Source organism: Dromiciops gliroides, chromosome 2 (assembly GCF_019393635.1).
Source record: "Dromiciops gliroides isolate mDroGli1 chromosome 2, mDroGli1.pri, whole genome shotgun sequence".
Lineage (NCBI taxonomy): Eukaryota > Metazoa > Chordata > Mammalia > Microbiotheria > Microbiotheriidae > Dromiciops > Dromiciops gliroides.
Genome location: NC_057862.1, coordinates 433,649,491 through 433,672,189, shown reverse-complemented (window position 1 = coordinate 433,672,189; position 22,699 = coordinate 433,649,491).

Genomic DNA, 22,699 nt, shown 5'->3' with positions numbered 1-22,699 from the left:
AATCACTTTTCCCCCACCACGCTAGGACACCTATGTCAAATTTGTTTGCCAGGGTTTAGAGAACATTTTGGAAGACTAATCTATTTTCCATAATCCAAACAAACTATTCAACTCACCTAGTTTTATTTATTCATTCAATGGTTTTCTTTTTTCTTTCTTTTTTTCCCTTTATTTTCCAATTTTAAAAGGTAGGAATACAAAGGATTACACATAGTGAACAGTTAGAATCCTCAAGGATCATTCAATAGAAGCCTCTCATTTTAAAAGAAAACTGAGGCTAGGAAAGGGTCACAAGGTCAGTAAGCAACGGTAAGCCATCATTGGACCACATGTGTGAGGGGCCAATGGAGGGGCTGATCAAGGGTTGTAGGTAAGTCTTCTCTTGACCTTGGGATGGGGCCCGGATGAACACCTAGGAAGGTTAGGAGGCCAGTGATCTTTGGTTTGGAGGATGTCTGATCATCTTACTGGGAGTGATGTAGGCCCCTGGCCCCTGGATTTGTCTGGACCCCAAGTCAGGCAGGAGCTGACCACTGGAGCAGCCAGAACTCTCTTCAGTTTCTGTACTGAGTCCTGCTTCCACAGGCTGTAAGCACTGCATGCTGTGAACCTGGGCTGACCCAGTGGGCCTCTGGGGGGCCTGGTTCCAGAAGGATACTCCCAACAACAAGTGAGAGAATGACTTCTTGTTCTCAGAGTTCTGTATCATCTGGGCATAATATATATCCTTCTGAGCTGGGAAGTGCTGGGTGGAGCTCCTTGGGGAAATCTGGGCCATTTCCTGTGTGAGTAGATCAAGGGGCATCTCACCTGGGAGATCCATCGAGGGTAGGTAGGCTCAAGCTCTGTCTGAATCTTATTTTCACAGGTTATAATCAAATCCTTTACTTCCATTTTGGCTGCTGGAAGTGCAGCTCCTCTGTGGTTGTTGTTAGTGGTGGTGGTGTTGGCAGAAGATGGCAGGCCCCTTCTCCACAAGGGCTGCTCCCCTCAATGATGGTATCAAGGGCCACCTGCTGGTGCAGGATCAAGGTGTGCTCATGTCATATTATATATGACGGTGACAGTGACCTACATCCCTCCAGGAGGGCAGGAGCTGTTTCTTTGTTTTTTCAATCTTTTCTCTCTTTCACCGCCCCCCTCCCCATGCCCCACCCAATCCAGATACTTTAAGTAGCAGACTTAATCAATGTTTGCATAAGGAGTGAACACATGGATTGGGCTGCCAGTGTTCCCCTAACTGGGGACTCTCCAAGCTAATGTTTGAGGGCCTTTGGTGGGGGATACAAGGATGCTTGGTTGGCTACTGGAAGGGCTGGATGGCCTCTGCTGTCCTTTCCTGCTCAGAAGGCTTGGAATTCTGAGGATGAATGAACAAATGAAGGGAGGTGCTGGCAGTGATTGACAGAAGCGCCAAGAACTTCACAGGTTTCTTCAAAAGGCAGAGAGAGAGAGAGAGAGAGAGAGAGAGAGAGAGAGAGAGAGAGAGAGAGAGAGAGAGAGAGAATGGGGGAAGAGGGAAGAGGGAAGGGGGAGAGGAGAGGGGAAGGGAGAGAGGGGAGACAGAGAGAAGGAGAAAGAGAGCCAATGGTTTTCTTGCTATCAATTTGATTAATCTCTCCTTTGATTTTCATGCTTTCTAATTTGCTGTTTAGTGTTGAGGATTTTTAATTTATTCTTTTTCTAGTTGCATGCCCATTCGATTGATCTCCTCTTTCTCTATTTTATTAAAGTAGGCATTTAAAGATATAAATTTTTCCCTAAGTACTGATTTAGCTGCATCCCATAAATTTTAGTATGTTGTTACATTGCTATCATTCTTTTAAATGAAATTATTATTTCTATGATTTATTCATTTACACACTCATTCCTTCAGATTGAATTCTTTAGTTTCTAATTCTTTTTTTTTTTTTTTTTGCGGGGCAATGGGGGTTAATTGACTTGCCCAGGGTCACACAGCTAGTACGTGTCAAGTGTCTGAGGTCGGATTTGAACTCAGGTACTCCTGAATCCAGGGCCAGTGCTTTATCCACTGCGCCACCTAGCTGCCCCCTAATTCATTTTTAATCTGTATTTCTGTAGCTGTTTACTAAATATAATTTTTATGGAATTATCATCTGAAAAGGATGCATTTAATAATTCTTTTCTGCATTTGAATGTGAGATTTTTATGCCCTATTCCATGGTCAATTTTTGTGTAGGTGCCATATATGGCTAAGAAAAAGGTATAATCCTTTCTATTTTCATTCTGTTTTCTCCAGAGGTCTATCATATCTGATTTTTCTAAGATTCTATTCACCTCCTCAACTTCTTTCTTATTTATTTTATAGTTAGATTTATCTAATTCTGAGAGGGGAAAGTTGAGGTCACCCAATATTATGGCTTAACTCTGTTTCCTTCTGTAAGTCATTTCTATTTTCCCTTACAAATTAAGATGCTATATCATTTGATGCATATATGTTTAGTATTGATATTACTTCACTGTTTATGGTACACTTAACAAGATGCAGTTTTCTTCCTTATCTCTCTCTCTCTTTTTTTTTTTTTTGCAGAGCAATGGAGGTTAAGTGACTTGCCCAGGGTCACACAGCTAGTAAGTGTTAAGTGTCTGAGGCTGGATTTGAACTCAGGTACTCCTGAATCCAGGGCCAGCACTTTAACCACTGTGCCATCTAGCTGCCCCTAGCCTTATCTCTTTTAATTAAATCTATTTTTGCTTTTGCTTATTCTGAGATCATAATTATTATGCCTGCTCTTTTTTCTTTAGCTTAAGTCTAGTAGATTTTGCTCTAGCCTTTTACTTTTTAAGCTTTTTGTTTGTTTGTTTTTTGTTTTTTTGTGAGGCAATTGGGGTTAAGTGACTTGCCCAGGGTCACACAGCTAGTAAGTGTCAAGTGTCTGAAGCCAGATTTGAACTTAGGTCCTCCTGACTCCAAGGCCAGTGCTCTATCCACTGCACCACCTAGTTGCCCCTAGCCTTTTACTTTTAATCTGTGTGCATCTCTCTTCTTCAATTGTGTTTCTTTTAATCAACATATTGTAGGATTCAGATTTTTAATCCTCTCTGGTATCATTTTTTTGGATGAGTGCATTCCATTCACATTCACAGTTATGATCACTAACTGGGTATTTCCCTCCACCTTATTTTTCCCATGTTTATATATATATATGTGTGTGTGTGTGTGTGTGTGTGTGTGTGTGTGTGTGTATATACATACACACATACATATGTGTGTGCATTTATGTGTATGTGTGTATATAACTTTTCTCTATTTTCACCCTGTTTCTCCTCACCAATGTTTTTCTTCTGACCACTGGCTTCTTCAATCTTCCCTTCCTTCTATCAGCTACTCCCTCTGCTTTTTGATCCCCATCTCCTTCTACTTTCTTGTAGGGTAAGATTATTTCTATACCAAACTAAATTTATGTTATTCCTTCTTTGAGCCCAATATGTTGAGAGTAAGGTTCAATCAATGCTCACCCCATCCCTTCTTTTCCTCCACTGTAATAGGCCTTTTATGCTTCTTTATGTGATGTAATTTGCCCCATTATTGTCTGTCCCTTCCCTATTCTCCCAGTACAATCCTCTTTCTCACACCTTAATTTTGTTGTTTTATAAAAAGATCATTTCATCAAAGTCAACTTATACCCACATCTTTTGTCTATGTATACTCCTTCTGACTGCCCTAATAGAGACACAGTTCTTAAGAGTTACAAACCTCACCTTTCTGTGCAGGGATGTAAACAATTTAATCTTAGTGAATAACATACTCTTTCTTCCCCATTTAACTTTTTATACTTTTCTTGAGTCTTGTATTGGAAAATCAAATTTATTTTTTTTAGCTCTGGTCTTTTCATCAGAAATGTTTGAAAGTTCCCTATTTCATTGAATATCCTTTTTCTTCCCCTGGAGGATTATACTTAGCTTTTCTGGGTGGTTGTTTATTGCTTGTAATCCAACTTCCTTTGCTTCCAGAATATAATATTATAACATCTTCAGTCTTTAATATAGAAGCTGCTAAATCCTAAATTCTGACTGTGGCTCCACAATATTTGAATTATTATTTTCTGGATCTTTGTAGTATTTTCTCCTAGACCTGGGAGCTTCAGGATTGGGGTATTATATTCCTGGGAATTTTCATTTTGGGATCTCTTTCAGGAGGTGATTGCTAGATTCTTTCAATGTCTATTTCACCCTCTGCTTGTAGGATATCAGGGAAGTTTTCCATGATAATTTCTTACAAGATGAGGTCCAGGCTTTTTTGTATCATGACTTTCAGGTAGTATAATAAGTTTTAAATTCTCTCCTGCATCTATTTTTCAGGTCCATTGTTTTTATTCCAATGAGATAATTCATTTTCTCTTCTATTTTTAATTCTTTTAATTGTTTTATTGTTTCTTGATGTCACCTGGAATCATTAGCTTCCATTTGTCTAATTCTATTTTAAAAACTATCAAGTTTAATCACATATTTTACAAATGAAGAAACTAAGTTTAGGTGACATGAATTGACTTTATAGAGACTAATAAAGACAGGACTTGAATTCTGATCTTCTTACTCCAAAATTTAACATTCTACTACACTACACGATCCATATAATGGAGCTCAGTCTAGTAAAGCATCCTATTATTGACCTATTTTAAAAATTCCCAAATGTTTCTAACTAGAAAGAAAGTTAGGGCTGGTAGGTGGAACAATGGATTGATTGCTGGGTCTATATTCAGAAAGACTCCACTTCCTGAGTTAAAATATAGCCTTAGATACTTACTGGTCTGTGTGACCCTGGGCAAATCACTTAACTCTGGTTTATCTCAGTTCTTCATCTGTAAAATGATCTGGAGAACAAAATGACAAACCACTCCAGTATCTTTGAAAAGAAATACCCAATGGGGTCACAAAGAGTCAGTTACCACTGAAAAGACTGAAAAACCATAGAGAGTTACACCCTCAAGTCTCTACTCAAAGCAGCAGAATTAATAATATTCTTCACGCAAATTACATCATAAAATCTGATATGAACTCTACTGTTATGAAGACTAACCCTAAATGGAACTAACCTGATAGTCCAAAATATTTTTCATGTGTCTAGACTTATAGAAACTGAGCTTCATTGTCAGAAAAGTATTCCTACCTGGGAGTTGTATATACCAAGGGAATCTCAGGGAAAACAAACAGAAAAGAAAAAGTTTCAAGCAGACTAGTGCATTTGATATGGTAACTTTCTTTTATTGAACTCAAACCACATTTCCAAATGGATATATTGTATTTGGAAGACAGATTTACCTTCTTAATTATATTTTGCTTAGGTTTATAATAAAAGTAGCTTATATTTGAATGATATCTTAGGGGCAGAGCCAAGATGGCAGAGGAAAGGCAGTAACCTCTCAGAGCTCTCCACATGATCATGCCAAAAACCTCCAAATAATGCTATAAGACAATTCCTGGTGCATCAGAACCCATAAAAGGACAGGGTGAGATAATTTTCCAGCCAAAGATGGATTAGAAGGTTGCCAGGAAAATACTGGGGTGGGAGTGGAACCAAAACCTGACATAGATCCAGCCCCAGGCCAGAACAGAGAAAGAGACCTCTAGAACCTCTGAATTTGATGCAACCGTGGATACTTCTGCAATACAGCTCACAGTCTCTTAAGAGGGTCAAGTGGTTGGCCAGGGGAATATTACAGGGGTCTGTGCTGGCACTAAGGCAGAACTCTGCAGTTTTGCCTATGCTCTGAACCACAAAGCAGTCTTGGCTAAGGTGGGGGAAAGACACAGGCACACCTGAAGCTAACTACCATAGTGAAACAGAATTCTGTTTCTGGGTTAAAGAGCAAGCAAGCCTGGAGCTATTTTCAGACCAGAGCACAAGCCAGGGGAGTAGAGAACCTTTGTCTCCTTAAATTATACCACCTTGGACCCCCTGAACCTTAGGGCAATGAATCCTGGAGGCAGTGTCCCACTTTAAGAAGGGGTTAAAAGTCAAGAAATAGGATAGAAAAATGAATAGAGAGAAAAAAATGTGGACCATTGAAAGTTTCTTTGGTGACAAGGAAGATCAAAATACACCCTCAGAAGAAAACAAAGTCATAGCTCCTACATCCAAAGCTTCCAAGAAAAAATATGAATCGAACTCAGGCCATAGAAGCACTCAAAAAAGACTTTAAAGATAAAGTAAGAGAAGTAGAGGAAAAAAATGGAAAGAGAAATGAGAGTGATGAAGGAAAGTTGTTAAAAATGTCAAGAGCTTGAAAAACCAAATGGAAAAGGTCTCTGAAGAAAATAATTGCTTAAGAATTAGGATTGAGCAAATGAAACCTAATGACTTTATGAGGAATCAAGATACAATAAAGCAAATCCAAATGACTAAAAAAAAAATAGAGGGAAATGTGAAATCCCTCTTTGGAAAAACAGCTGAACTGGAAAATGGATCCAGGAGAGATAATTTGAAATTTTTTGGACTACCTGAAAACTATGATAAAAAAATAGAATAAACATCATCTTCCAAGAGACTGCCAGTGAAAATTTCCCTGTTATTCTAAAAGCAGAAGGTAAAATAGAAATTTAAAGAATACACCAATTGCCTTCTGAAAGAGATCCCAAAATGAAAACTTCCAGGAATATTATAGCCAAATTCCAGAGCTCCCAGGTCAAGGAGAAAATATTGCAAGCAGTCAGAAGGAAACAATTCAAGTATGGTGGAGCAACAGTAAGGATAAGACAAGATCTAGCAGCTTCTACATTGAAGGATCAGAGGGCTTGGAATATGATATTCCAGAGGGCAAAGGAACTGGGATTACATCCAAGAATCACCTACCCAGCAAAACTGCATATAATCTTTCAGGGTAAAAAATGGGACTTCAGTGAAAAAGAGAACTTTCAGGTATTTGTGATGAAAAGACATGGACTGAATAGAAAATTTGACTTTCAAATACAAGATCCTAGAGGAGAATAAAAAGGTGAACAGGAAAAGGAAATCATGAGGAATATTAAAAGGTTAAACTGTTTACATTCCTACATGGGAAGATGATACTTCTAATTCATAAGAACTTTCTCAGTATTAAGGCAGCTTAAAGGAAAAAAAATAGACAGAGGGCACAGGTGTGAATTGAAAATGAAGGGATGATATTTGTAAAGCATTTATTTATTTATTTTTGTGGAGAAGTAAGGTTGAGTGGCTTTCTCAGGTTCACATAACTGGTGTCTTATGTCTGAAGCCAGATTTGGGCTCAGAGCCTCTTGGGTCTAGGGCTGGTTGTTTGTCCACTTTGTCACCTAGCTGCCCCATGATGGCATATTTCAAATAAGATTAAGGGGTGTGAGTACTGCACTGGGAGAAAGGGAAAGAGAAAGGTGGAATGGGTTAAAGTATCTCACATAAAGGAAGCAAAAAATATCTTATTCAATGGTGGGGTAGATGGGGGAGGAGTGGGGGAGTGAATGAGCCTTGCTCTCATCAGAATTAGGTCAAAGAGGGAATAACATACACACTCAAGTGGGTATAGAACTATATCTTGCCCTGTGGGAAAGTGGGAGGGGAATGAGATAAGGGGAGGCAGGGTGAAAGAAGGGAGAACAGATTGAGGGAGGGGCAGTCAGAAGCATAACACTTTTTTATTATTTTTTAGCATAACACTTTTGAGGAGGGATAGAGTAAAAGAAAATAGAGTAAATATCATGGGGAGTGAATAAGCTGGAGGGAAACACAGTTGGCAATAGTAACTGGGAAAAAATTTGAAGCAGAGGCAAGAACAATGTAAGATGAGGATGGTGATGATGATGATGCTACTTTGCTGAGCTATTGTGAAGAAAATTCTTTGTTAGGTATAAGGTACTATATAAATGTTAAGTATTATTGTTATTGCAATTATCAATCTCATGGGTGTTTTGTAAGGAAATCTCCCTTTAAAGTACCATATAAATGTAGTTTACTATTAAAGAAATAAATGATGTGCAAGATGCAATGTGAAAGGCACTTTATACAAAATAACAGCAATATTTTAAGATCATCTGCTGTGAATGACTTAGTTATTTTCAGCAATGCAATGATCCAACACAACTCTGAAGGACTTATGGAAAATGCAATCCATATACAGAGAAAGAACTGATGGTATCTGAATACAGATGGAAGTATAATTTGTTGTTGTTGTTATTGTTATTTCCTTTTTCTAAAGTTTTTTTTTTGTCTTCTATGTTTTCCATGACTGTACATGTATTACTTATATTGAATTGATTGACTTCTTAAGGGGTGAGTAGGGAGGGAGGAAGAGAATTTGGAACACAAAGTTCTACAAATCAATGTTGCAATTTGTTTTTACATGTAATGTGGGGGAAAATTCTCAATAAATAAAAAGGTAGTTTATATTTGTTAGCACAGGCAGCATTATCAGTACTGTAGGCTGGCTAGTAGGAGGATATTGTTCCCGTAATTTTATTTTTTAATGAGCTGTTTTCTTCAGTGAGCTTTTGTTCCTCATTTCCCATTTGACCAATTCTACTTTTTAAGGAGATGGTTTCTTTGGTGAATTTTTGTATGTTCCCCCCCTCCCATTTTTTTTGTACTTTCTTTACCAAGCTGTTGAATTTTTTCACAATTCCTTTGCATCATTTTCATTTCTTTTTTTCTTCTACCTTTTCCATTTGATTTAAAAATTTCTTTTTGATCTCTTCCAGTAGTCTTTTTTCTTTTTGTGGGGGCTTGTGGGGGGGAGGGGCGGGAGGAGGGCTGAGACCAATTCACATTTTTCTCTGAGGCTTTACATTGTAGTTCTTTTGACATTGTTGTCTTCTTCTGAGTTTGTGTCTTGATCTTCCATTTCACCATATTAAATTTCTATGATTGTGTTCTTTTTTGTTTTTGTTCATTTTCCATCTCATTTTGTGAGTTTTATGCTAAATTTTGTTGGAGGGGTCATTATCCCAAGCTTTGGGCATGTGGGTCCATTGCTTTACTACTAGCTTGTGCCAGGATTTCAGGGCCTTAAATCTTATCTGAGTCAGAAATCAGGGGTCACAGTGTCTTTCTCCTTGCTTCTATTTCCTCAAATAGAAAATCTTTATGTTTAACTTATGATGTGAAACTTAAAACATCCATTTTTCTGTTGAATATAACCCCAAAAGTCCTTATTTTTAATAGTCCCTATGTATTTATCTGGTTTATAATTTGTCAACTATAGCTTTCAAAATTTTGAAAATAGTTGCATACAAATGAGCTGATGTACCACAATGTCCTGTAGCCTGCAGTTAATTCATTGAATGCCCTGTCTTAAAATAGATCCTTTAGGCATTTATATGTAGGGCTGTTCTTTCTCAAGTCTTTAGAACAGTCTGTCTCTCTGGCATTCTATTTGATTGTGTTTCTCCATGAGCTGATTTTATCTGTTCCATTAAACAAATGTTCTTTTTCTGTTCCTTTTAGGAGACAAAATGTGCACATAAGAAGTACTTTTCATGCATATCTGCCTGGATTAGGACTCCTGCTTTTTGCACTATATTTGGAACAGCCTCAAACCTCACTGGTTTCTGTACATGTACCTATAATAAGGTTTTGAAGAGTACTCTTTACAGTCTTCTACTTAATTCACTCCCATATTTAATATAACCTCATGTTCTAGGAAAATTCAAGTATGCATGGTTACTCATTAATTAATAAAATTTGAACATCTCTCTATTAATCAAATACACTCAACCACTCCTGTTACTTCAATAAATATTATTTAATAAGCAGGATTAATATCCCTTAAACTCCTAGTATTGAACAAATATTAGAAAGCCAAAAGTGGGGGCAGCTAGGTGGATAAAGCACCAGCCCTGGATTCAGGAGGACCTGAGTTTAAATCTGGCCTCAAACACTTGACACATACTAGCTGTGTGACCCTGGGCAAGTCACAACCCTCATTGCCCCAACAAAACAAGCCAAAAGTTACTGAATATATAATCTACTACTAATAAAGTAGACAGATAATAATTTATAATACTTTAGTCATGAAAATTATCACAACCAGTACCATCACAAATTTTATGAAATTGCATATTTTACTTTACTTCTGAGAACAATTCCATATCATTTGTTTTATTCAAGAAGGCCAAATACTTTTTACAAAATTTATCTTAATTGTCTTCACGAGATAGAGTTAAAACAGTTTCATCAAAAAGGACTCTCTAGGGGCAGCTAGATGGTGCAGTGGTTAAAGCACTGGCCCTGGATTCAGGAGTACCTGAGTTCAAATCCAGCCTCAGACACTTGACACTTACTAGCTGTGTGACCATGGGCAAGTCACTTAACCCCCATTGCCTAAAAAAAAAAAAAAAAGGACTCTAAATTCTTCCTATGTCTTCTTTATTTTCTTTCTAGTCATGACAGGAAAACAACATCTTCACATTCTCTCAATCCATCACTCACAAAAAGGTCCTCAAACTGACATTTAAAAGTGTCATTTCTGCAACATTCCAATTGGTTCTTTATGTTAAAATTGCATCATTTTCTGGTCCTCTGAACACTCCCTCCCCATCTAATTAGTATAGTAAGTTTATAATCAGCCAGTATAAAGAAATAGTAGGAATTAAGATTGAAAAGGGGAACACTGAAGTCACATATTGTCTCATAGATAAAGGGAACATAACAGTTACTTGAAAAATATCTCATAAATTAACTAAAACCTACATCCTAAGACTAAATCAGAAAAGGCCTGCTAAGCCTTTCTGTAAGGGCTAACTGCCCATATGCTTCAGATAAGCTCTAGACATGCACAGTATGATAAAATGTTACTGATAACTTTGAGGTATAGGTATATTAATGAATGTGAGAAAATAATGGATTTGGCGATACTCAAAGGCCCACCTGAGATCAATCTAAACTGCTTGAATTAAGTGAGAGTGATTGACTTTGCTGATTAGCCTACTTAAAGTTAATTAGATTGTAACCACACTTGACCAGCCCTTAAGAAGGTATTGTTCTCAGAAGCTAAGGACTTTGAACTCAACATGAGACCACCTTCAAGTCCGTGAACCCAATGGATTGGATGACAATAACTCAATCAGCTTGAAGCAGTGTGTAAGGATGACCTCTGCCCCAGACATATAAAAAGCTTCTACACTCAGTCTGTGGGGGCAGTTCGTGGTTGAAGCAGGTTTTTGGTAGAGGACTTGAGGAATAACCAGGCCAGGCTGGAACTCTAGGCTAGATAGGCCCTTTCTTAACTTTCTGAACTCTATGTGTTTTCCATTTACTAATACCTAGTATGCTTTAATAAATTCTTAATGCCCAAAGACTGGTGCTAAAGCTTCTAATTCAAGGTGACCACAAATTTAGATTTTAAACATCACATGACCTAATCCCAAGGTGGCATAGATATTATATATGTTAATAGTATAACAGATATTATAGATTAATTATTCTATGTTCCATCAAAATCCTATAAGAATGAGACCCCAAATTCCTACTTCCAAGCCCTCTTTCATCTCCATCTGGGTTCACACTGCCTGAATGTACTGTAAGGGACTAAAAATTCTAGCTATGATGTCTAAAATCTAATGAGTGGTCATCCCAAATTAGAATTAGAAATTTAGAAATAGTTTAGTCTTTTAAGTATTTATTAAAGAGCATAAGAAGCTAGTGATCAGAGAGAAAGAGGCCAAGACGCCTTCATCTATCTATCTAAGAGAGCCAGCATCTCTCCCCAAGCCAAAGTCCAGGCCATAAAGACACCTCACTCCTCCTTCCTCCTTCCAGAAGCCTCCTGTCCAACGGGAAACATGGTTGTCCAACACACACACCAGCTCCAAGCTAATTGACTGGTAACTTTGAATCAACACAACTAACAGCAGTTCTATAGATGTAAGTTCTGATGCCAGGCAACTTCTGGGCTCTGGGCAACTTTTGGATGCTAAAGTCACATGCTTTTCTAAATCACATGCTTTCTCTCATGGCAGAGCTTCCTTGCAATATCTCTCCAGCAGGGGGTGCCATTCCAATTCTCACAGTACCTAATTCCAATCCACGGTTATATAAGTGATGGTCTGTCCCTCTTCTCTCTGCATTCTCTTCCCCACCATGCCTGCCTCCCTCTACTACCCCATCCTAGTTCCCCACACCATCTATACTATCATGCCATTTGCCTCTATACTGTCTCTGCCTTATTTAGAGTATTATTGAAGCATTACTTCCCACTGCCATGATGGCTTTTTCCACTGAATATACAAAAAACTGGGCCTGCCTGCCCTTACTCCAACCAGAGGTATTTCCTTGTGGTTTCATTCTTTTATTAATTAATTAATTGAATAAATATTAGCAATTCACAACCTTAAGCTGCATTAACAATTAAGTATGTGGAGTAAGGATATCAGTGTGAGAGTTTGGCAACTTTGTCTCAGGTTCCTCAAACCATTTCCACAAAGTCCTAAAAATGTGCAAAACTGAATTTTGAGTGGTAAAGGTAGAAAAAGTTAGTGAATCATTTTCAGGCCTAAGTATCCTAGAACAATAGACAGAGAGATATCTAGACCTCATACTTCAAAAATTATAAAGGAAAAACTGATATCTAGAACCAGGGGCAGAGTAGAAATGAAGGAATCCACTAGTCATCTTCCTTCTGAAAGAAATTACACAATGAAAACTTCTAGGAATATTATGGCAAAATCCAGAGTTCTCAGCTTAGGAGAAAATATTGCAAGCAGCTAGAAAGAAAAGAATTAAGAATACCATGGAACCATACAAGATTTAGTACCTACCATTATAAAGGAGCAAAAGATTTAGAATATAATGTTCCAGAAACGAAAAAAGTTAGAATTACACCAAGAATAACCTACTCAGCAAAAACAAAACTTAATTGTACAGGGAAATCAATAGACATTTAATGAAATTACAGGACTTTTTATGCATTCCTGATGAAAAGGGAACTGAATAGAAAATTTACATTCAAACATAAGAATTAAGAGATACATAAAAAGTAAGCATGAGTCAGAAATCATAAGGGTCTACAGAAGACTAAACCATTATATTCCTAATGGGAAGGTGATATATGTAACCCCCAAGAACTCAACCAATTCGATATAAGTTATACATGAGTAGTCATGCAAAACATCTCCACATTAGCCAGGTTGTGAAAGAAAACAGACAAAAACAAAACTTCAGATTAAGCAACTATCCAAAAAAAATATGCTTCAATTTGTATTCAAATACCATCAGTTCTCTCTCTATAGATGGATTGCATTTTTCATAAGACCTCCTTAGTTGTTTTAGATCATTGAATTGCTGAGAATAACCGAGTCATTCACAGCAGATCATCTCACAATATTACTGTTATTTTGTATATGGTAGATTTTACTTTGCATCAGCCCATGCAAGTTCCTCCAGGTCTTTCTGATAGTATCCTACTTATAATTTTTTATAGTAAACTACATTTATATGGTACTTTAAAGAGAGATTTCCATACAATAAAACCATGAGGTTGATTATTGCAACAACAGTAATAGATAACTTTTATATAGTACCTTGAACTTGACAAAAAATTTTCTTCACAATAGCCCAGCAAAATAAGTACCATACTTTTTGCCATCATCATCAATCTTCAATTAATCATCATCCATCAATCCTCATCATCAGCCTCAGTCAATCCTCATCATTGTCAATCAATCCTCATCTTTTTCATTCAATCCTCCTCATCATCAATCAGTCCTCCTCATCAATCAATCCTCATCTTCCTCCAATCATCATGCATCAATCAATCCATCATCATCATCATCAATCATTATCATTATCTTACATTACTCTTGCCTCTGCTTCAAAATTTTTCATAATTACTATTAACTGTTTCTCTCCATCCTATTCCCTTTCCATGATATTTAATTCATTTTCTATCTTTTTTTTATCCTATCACTCCTCAAAAGTGTTTTGCTTATGACTTCCCCCTCCCCTACTCTGACCTTCCTTCTTTCACACCTCCCTCCTTATCCCCTTCCCCTCCTACTTTCCTGCAGGGTTAGATAGATTACTCCACCCAATTGAGTGTGTATATTTTTCCCTCCTTGAGCCAACTCTGATGAGATTAAGGTCTTTGAGCTAATTCTGATGAGTGTAAGGATCCTTCACTTCCCCATGCCTCTCCCATCTCTCTCCCCACTCCATATACCCTTTCCTGCTTCTTTCATGTGAGATTTCACCCCATTCTGTCACTCCCCTATCCCCTCCCACAGTGTATTCCTCTCCCCTCTCCTTTTTACCTCAGAGATGTCATCATGGGGCAGTTAGGTGACACAGTTGACAAAGCACCAGCTCTGGACCCAGGAGGACTTGAGCCCAAATCCAGCCTCATACACAAGACACTCACCAACCCTGACTACCCCACAAGAAAAAAGATAAACAAAAAATAAATGCTTTAGAGATATCATCCCTTCACAATCAATTTTCACCTGTGTCATGTGTCTAAATTTATTCCTATCATCTGTCCTAGTGCTCAGAATGTTCTTATGATTTAGACACATCATCTTCCCATGTAGGAATGTAAACAGTTTAACCTTTTAACATCTCTCATGATTTCTTTTGCCTCTTTCCTTTTTATGTTCTCTAGGGTCTTGCATTGAAAATCAATTTTCATTTTTTTTAATATTACATTTTTTATTTCTAAGTTTTAATTAGGAAGAAATTATTACATAGAAGACCACTTATTTTTTATTTTATTTTTTTTATTTTACTATATAATGTATTTTTATTTTCTGTACATGTAAAGATAGTTTCTCAACTTTTGTTTATACAAGCTTTACAATTTCAGATTTTTCCTCCCTCCTCCACCTCCCCCTCCCCCTCCCCTAGACATCAGGTAATCTGATATAGGTTATATCTATATATCTATATACATATACATATATATATATATAGGACACACACACACACACACACACACACACACACATTATATATATATATATATATATATATATATACATATATATAATATATATATATATATATATACATAATAACATTAATCCTATTTCTGCATTAGTCCTGGTTAAAAGAGAAAAAATCAGAGCAATGATGAAAAAACCTCAAAATAGAAAAAAAAAACAACAGCACCAAAAACAAAAGAAATAGTATGGTTCATTCAGCATCTATACTCCACAGTTCTTTTTTTTTCTTTCTTGGATTTGGAGATCCTCTTCTATCATGACTTCCCTGGAACTCTTCTGTACCATTGCATTGGTGAGAAGAATATAGTCCATCACAGTAGGTCAACACTCAATGTTGATGATACTGTGTACAATGTTCTTCTGGTTCTGCTCATCTCACTCATCATCAGCTCACGTAAGACCCTCCAGGTTTCTCTGAACTCCTCCTCTTCATCGTTTCTTACAGCACAATAGTATTCCATTGTATTCATATACCACAACTTGTCCAGCCATTCCCCAATTGATGGGCAGCCCCTCAACTTCCAATTCCTTGCTACCACGTAAAGAGCAGCTATAAATATTTTTGTACATGTGGGTCCCTTTCCCCTTTCCATGATTTCTTTGGGAAAAAGACCTAAAAGTGGTATTGCTGGGTCAAAGGGTATGCACAGCTTTATTGCCCTTTGGGCATAATTCCAAATTGTTCTCCAGAATGGTTGGATCAGTTCACAGCTCCACCAACAATGAATTAGTGTGTCCAATTTTCCCACTAGCTTCTCCAAAATTTATTATTTCCTTTTTTTTGTCATTTTAGCCAATCTGATAGGTGTCAGGTGGTACCTCAGAGTTGTTTTAATTTGTATTCTCTCTAATCATTAGAGATTTAGAGCATTTTTCATATGGGAATAGATAGTTTTGGTTTCTTCATCAGATAAACTGCCTGGTATATCCATTGACCATTCTCAATTGGAGAATGGCTTGGGATTCTTATAAATTTGATTTAGTTCCTATATATTTTAGAGATGAGGTCTTTATCAGAAGTACTGGCCTCAAGAAAATCAAATTTTCTATTCAGCTCAGGCTTTTCATCATGAATGCCTGAAAGTCCTCTTTTTCATGAAGTCCATTTCTCTCCTGAAAGATCATACTCAGTTTTGCTGGGTAGGTGATTTTTTGTTGTAATCCTAATTCCTTTGCCCTCTGGAATATCATATTCTAAGACCTCTGATCCTTTAATGTAGAAGCTGCTAGATCTTGTGCTATCCTAACCATGGCTCCATGGTATTTGAATTGTTTCTTTCTGGTTGATTGCAATATTTTCTCCTTGATCTGGGAGCTCTAGAATTTGGCTATAATATTCCTGGAAGTTTTCATTTTGCGATCTTTTTCAGTAGGTGATGGGTGTATTCTTTCAATTTCTATTTTACCTTCTGCTTCTAGAATATCAGGGCAATTTCCCATCACAATTTCTTAGAAGATGATGTCTAAGCACTTATTTTGATCATGGTTTTCAGGTAGTCCAATGATTTCCAAATTATCTCTCCTGGATCTATTTTCCAGGTCAGCAGTTTTTCCAAGAAATTATTTTACATTGCCCTCTATTTGTTATTCATTTGGATTTACTTTATTGTGTCTTGGTTTCTCATAAAGTCACTAGCTTTCATTTGTTCAATCCTAATTCTTAGGCAATTATTTTCTTCAGAGAGCTTTTTTTTTTTTTAAACTTTTTTTTTTTTTTTTTTTTTGCAGGGCAATTGGGGTTAAGTGACTTGCCCAGGGTCATACAGCTAGTAAGTGTTAAGTGTCTGAGGCCGGATTCGAACTCAGGTACTTCTGAATCCAGGGCCAGTGCTCTATCCACTGTGCCATCTAGCTGCCCCCAGAAAGTTTATTTTCAAAGTGAGGAAAAAGATTTGCAAGCAGGATGGAGCTGTAAACACATGTGCTGGTGCCCCACCTCTAGTAGGGCGGACTTGAAGTAGTGTGGGGAGATCTCAATACTTACACTTTTTCAGTGAGTTGTAACCCTAACAACAAGGGAGCAACAAGCATGTGACAAGTTTGAGTCACCTAAGGACGTTCTGACTTTTTTTCCAGTGTTTGTCTTTTACCAGAGAATACCTGAATTCTGTGACTAGCCCAGAGGGTGAGATCATCCAGAGGGTGATTATAAAGGATTGTTGTCCTGTCAAGCTCAGGGTGCAGCTTGCTTCTAGGGCCTTAGCTCTGGAAAAGAGAATCAAAATGTCAGCTATAATATGATGTAGCCTTCTACTTGAAACATCATGTATCATTTATTTGAATTTCTTAAGCTTTTTTTGATGAATTTGATAAATTACTTGGACCATTTACAGTGAATTGGCAAACACTAAGTTTAGCGACTCTTCATTAAAGGGTGAATCCCAGTCATAAGAAATGGGTGTTCTAGGTTGGATTATCTAATTTTGAAAATATTACAGGAGTAACTACAAAATTGTTATCCTTTAATTCTACTGAACCTGTAGCCTAGTGATGCAACACCCATGTTTCAGAGAATAAGCAAGTGGTTTAGCTGATGAAGTGGGGAGTATGTTACTACATGAAGCTAGATTGCCACCTGATGATCAACAGCATACAGCACCCTCTCTCAACTGGTTAAGTAATTGATAAAATAGCCTGCAATCTATGCACCAGCCTCTGACGGGAATCAGCTAGGAAGTTTGCATTTATTACTAAGTTCATCTTTAACAACTCGTTGGGGGCAGCTAGATGGCACAGTGGATAGAGCACTGGCCCTGGAGTCAGGAGTACATGAGTTTCAAATCTGCCTCAGACACTTAACACTTACTAGCTGTGTGACCCTGGCAAGTCACTTAACCCCAATTGCCTCACTAAATTAAAAAAACCAAAACAACACCTCATGTAACCCTATTATCAAACATCCTGTCACAATTATTTTAAAAACACAAATATGAGCCTATATTTATTTTGAAATCTTTGTTATAAGCTTAAAAAACATTTAAAAAATCAAATAAGTGAAAGGAATAAATTCATACATAAAACTATAAGCAGCTGTTCTTTGTTATTGGTGAGTTGTTTCAATTGTTTCCAACCCTTTGTGACTGTATTTGGGGGTTTCTTGGCAAAGATATTGGAGTGGTTTGCCATTTTCTTCTCTAGCTCAATTTTACAGATGAAGAAACTGAGGCAAACAGGGTTAAATGACTTGCCCAGAGTCACACACTAGTCAGTGTCTCAGGCCAGATTTAAACTCAGGAAGATAAGTCTTCCTGACTTCAGGTCCAACAGTCTACTACACCACCTAGCCACTCCTATTTAAAGGTTTTTTTTTTAAGTTTGTTATAAGAGTAACACCATCCCTTCTGTGCCCCTTTTTGATCTATTCTTTTTTTTTAAAAAAAATAAACATTTTTAGTTAAAGTTTTGAGTTCCAAATTCTCCCTTCCCTCTCTCCCTCCATGAGGTACTAAGAAATCAGATATAGGTTATACATATGCAATTATATAAAACATTTCCATTAGTCAATTTGCATAATAAGACTTCAGTAAAAGAAAAAATAAAGGAAAGAAAGTAAAAAATAGTGTGTTTCAGTTTTTATTAAATTAATATGAGTTCTTTTTCTGGAGGTGGATATCATTAGTCCTTTAGGATTTTCTTGGATCATTGCATTGCTGAGAATAGCTAAATCATTCACAGTTTTTCATCAAACAGCATTGTTGTTACTATGCACAACATTCTCCTGGGTCTGTTCACTTCACTATGCATCAGTTCCTTCCAGATTTTTCTGAAATCATGTTGCTTGTCATTTCTTATAGCACAATCATATTCCATTACAACCATAGACCACAGCTTGTTTAGCCATTCACCAATTGATGGGCATCCCTTTGATTTACAATACTTAGCCACTACAAAAAGAGTTGCTATAAATATTTTTTGTATAAGTCAGCCTTAACTCTTTTTGGATGTCTTTGGGATATAAACCTTTCGGTGGTATTGCTGGATCAAAGTGTATGCACAGATGGCTGAGAGAAGCCAGGAAGTAGCCTGAGCTTTCCCATGCTTCCCTCAAATACAACATTAAATCAAGCCTCTAAAAAGATTCTGGAACTATAGAACCTACAAAAAGACAGAGAGACACAATCCTACTACTTGAGATAATTTAGAAGACTTTAGGAAAGGTCTGTCTTGGTGAAAGGGGAGGGCAGCACAGCACAGCTGCAGCTCAACGCAGCTAGTGGGGCAGCTCAAAGCTGTAAGAAGCTAGCAACAGTGATGCCTGTGCCCCAGGAGCAGAACTCAACTTTATAAGTTTAAAAATAGACTACAACATGAGTAAAAAAACCAAAAAACCTAAAAAGGACCCTTACCATTGACAGCTTCTATGGTGAAAGGGAAGACCAAAACTCAAACTCAAACTCAGATGAGTTTGTTAAATGCCTATAAGTGAAGACTCAAGTGGGAAGAGGATCTTGTCTCAAGACCAAAAAGCCTTCTTTGAAGAGCTCAAAATTCTTTTAAAAACCAAATGAGAGAGGTAGAAGGAAAAAATGGAAAAAGAAATGAGAGAAAAGAGAATTACACTGCAAAAAGAAGCACAAAAATTGACTGAGGGAAGACAATTTCTTAAAAAAATACAATTGGCCAAATCAGAGAAAAAATTGGCCAAATGGGAGAAAAAATTGGCCAAATGGAAAAAAGAGATGCAAAAGTTTACTGAAGAAAATAATGCTTTAAAAATTAAAATTGAGCAGATGGAAGCAAACAACTCCATGAGACACCAAGAATCTGTCAAGCATAATCAAAAGACTGAAAAAATAGAAGAAAATGTAAAATACCTCATTGGAAAAACAACTGACCTGGAAAATAGGTCCAGGAGAGATAATCTGAGAATTATTGGACTACCTGAAAGCCATGATCAAGAAAAGAGTCTAGGTACAATATTCCAGGAAATTATCAAGGAGAACTGCCCTGAAATTGTAGAATCAGAAGATAAAATCATTGAAAGAATCAACTGATCACCTGAAAAAGACCCTAAAAGGAAAACTTCAAGGAATATTGTAGCCAAACTCCAGAATTGTCAGGTGAAGGAGAAAATACTCCAAGTAACCAGAAAGAAACAATTCAAATATCATAGAGCCACAGTCAGGATTGCACAGGACCTGGTAGCTTCAACATTAAAGGATCACAGGGCTTGGAATATGGTATTCAAGAAGGCAACGGAGCTTGGTTTACAACCCATAATCAACTACCCATCAAAACTATTTCAGAGAAAAAGATGGACATTCAATGAAATAGGGGATTTCCAAGGCTTCCTGAGAAAAAGACCAGAACTGAACGGAAAATTTGTTCTCCAAATACAAGACTCAAGAGAAATATAAGGAGGTAAACAAAGGGAGGAAAAAAATTGTTCAAATGATTTTAAACTGCTTACATCCCTATGAGGGAGAAAAATACTTTTAACTCTTGGGATCTGTATCTCTATTAAGATATTGTTATTAAATTGACTTTGATGTGAAGATAAAAAGAAACTTAAGGGGCAGAATAAAAAAAGACTGGGGGAGAAGAGGAAAGGGGAGGTGGAATGGAGTTAATTATATCATATGAAGAGGCACAAAAAGAACACATTACAATAGAGGGAAAGAAGGGAGGGATGAGGATTGTTTCAATCTAACTCTCATCAGATTTGGTTCAGGGAGGGAATAAAATACACTCTCATTTGTATAAAGGAACTTAACTTACTTTTTAAGTAAACAAAAAGGGAAGGGGAAAAGGTGGTATTGATAGAAGGGAAGGCAGAAGGGAGTGGGAGGTGGGAAAGGGGCTAGAAAAAGGACAGCTGATAAAAGGGAGGGCAGATTGAGGGAGGCAGTGGTCAGAAGCAAAGCAATGGTCAAGAAGAATAGGGTAAAAGAAGGGAAAAAAGAGCATAAACAAAGGGGAAAAGAGGATGGAGGGAAATAAACAGTTAATAATCTTAATTGTGAATGTGAATGGGATGAACTCTCCCACAACACTGAAGCAAATAACATAGTGGACTAAAAATCAGAATCCTACAATATGTTTTTTACAAGAAACACATTTGAAGCAGAGCGAAGCACACAGAGTAAAGGTAAAAGGTTGGAGCAGAATATATTATGCTTCAGCTGAAGTAAAAAAAAAAGCAGGAGTAGTCATTCTTATCTCAGGCAAAGCAAAAGCAAAAATAGATCTAATTAAAAGAGATAAGGGGGGCAACTAGGTGGCACAGTGGATAGAGCACTGGCCCTGGAGTCAGGAGGACATGAGTTCAAAGCCTGCCTCAGACACTTAACACTTACTAGCTGTGTGACCCTGGGTAAGTCGCTCAGCACCAATTGCCTCACCAAAAAAAAAAAAAAAAAGAAAAAAAAAAGATAAGGAAGGAAACTACAGCTTGCTAAAAAGTATGACAGATAATTTAGTAATATCAATACTAAACATGTAGGTACCAAGTGGTATGCATCCAAATTCTTAGGGGAGAAGTTAAATGAGTTACAAGAGGAAATAGACAGCAAGACTATACTAGTGGGGGATCTTAAACTTCCCCTCTCAAAATTAGATAAATCTAACCACAAAATAAATAAGAAAAAAGGTAAAAAGGTAAATAGAATACTAGAAAAGTTAGATATGATAGATATCTGGAGAAAACTGAATGGGGATAGAAAGGAATATACCTTTTTCTCAGTGGTACATGGCACATACTCAAAAACTGACCATGTATTAGGTCACAAAAACCTCATAGTCAAATGTAGAAAGGCAGAAATAGTAAATGCATCCTTCTCAGATCATGATGTAATAAAAACTACATGTAATAAAGAGCCATGGAAAGGTAGACTGAAAATTAAATGGAAACTAAATAACCTCATCTTAAAGAATGAGTGGGTCAAACAACAAATCATAGAAACAATCAAGAAGTTCATCCAAGAGAATGACAATAATGAGACAACATGACTTCTGGGGGTGGAGCCAAGATGGCAGAGAGAAGCTAGGAATGTTCCTGAGCTTTCCCATATTTCCCTCAAAAATAACATTAAATCAAGCCTCTAAACAGATTCTGGAACTACAGAAACTACAAAAAGAGAGCCAAAATTCTGCTACATGAGAAAATTTAGAAGACTTCAGAAAAGGTCTGTCTCACCTGGGGTAAAAGGGGAGGGTGGCTCACCTCAGTAAAGCTTGGCTCAGTGTGGCTTAGCACCACTCGTCTCAGCTGGCAGATCACCTCAACAAAGCTTGGCTCGGTGGCAGCTCAACACTGTTGCAACTCAATACAGCTCAGAGTGGGGCAGCTGAGAGCAGTAAGAAGCTTAAAACCGTGAACCCTGTGCCTCAGGAGCAGACTTCAACTTGATAAGTTTAAAAATAGCCTATAACATGAGCAAGAAACAAAAAAGGACCCTTACCATTGACAACTTCTATGGTGAAAGGGAAGACCAAAATTCAAATACAGATGAGTTAGTCAAAACACCCACAAATGAAGACTCAAGAAGGAAGATGATCTTGCCTCAAGACCAAAAAGCCTTTTTTGAAGAGCTCAAAAAGGCTTTTAAAAATCAAATAAGAGAGGCAGAAGAAAAAATGGAAAAGAAATAAGAGAAATGAGAGTTACACTGCAAAAAGAAGCACAAAAAATGACTGAGTAAAACAATGCCTTAAAAAATACAATTGGTCAAATGAGAGAAAAAATTAGCTAAACAGAAAAAGAAGTGCAAAAGCTTACTGTGGAAAATAAGGCCTTAAAAAGTAAAATTGAGAAGATGGAAGCAGATAACTCCATGAGAGAACAAGAATCTGACGA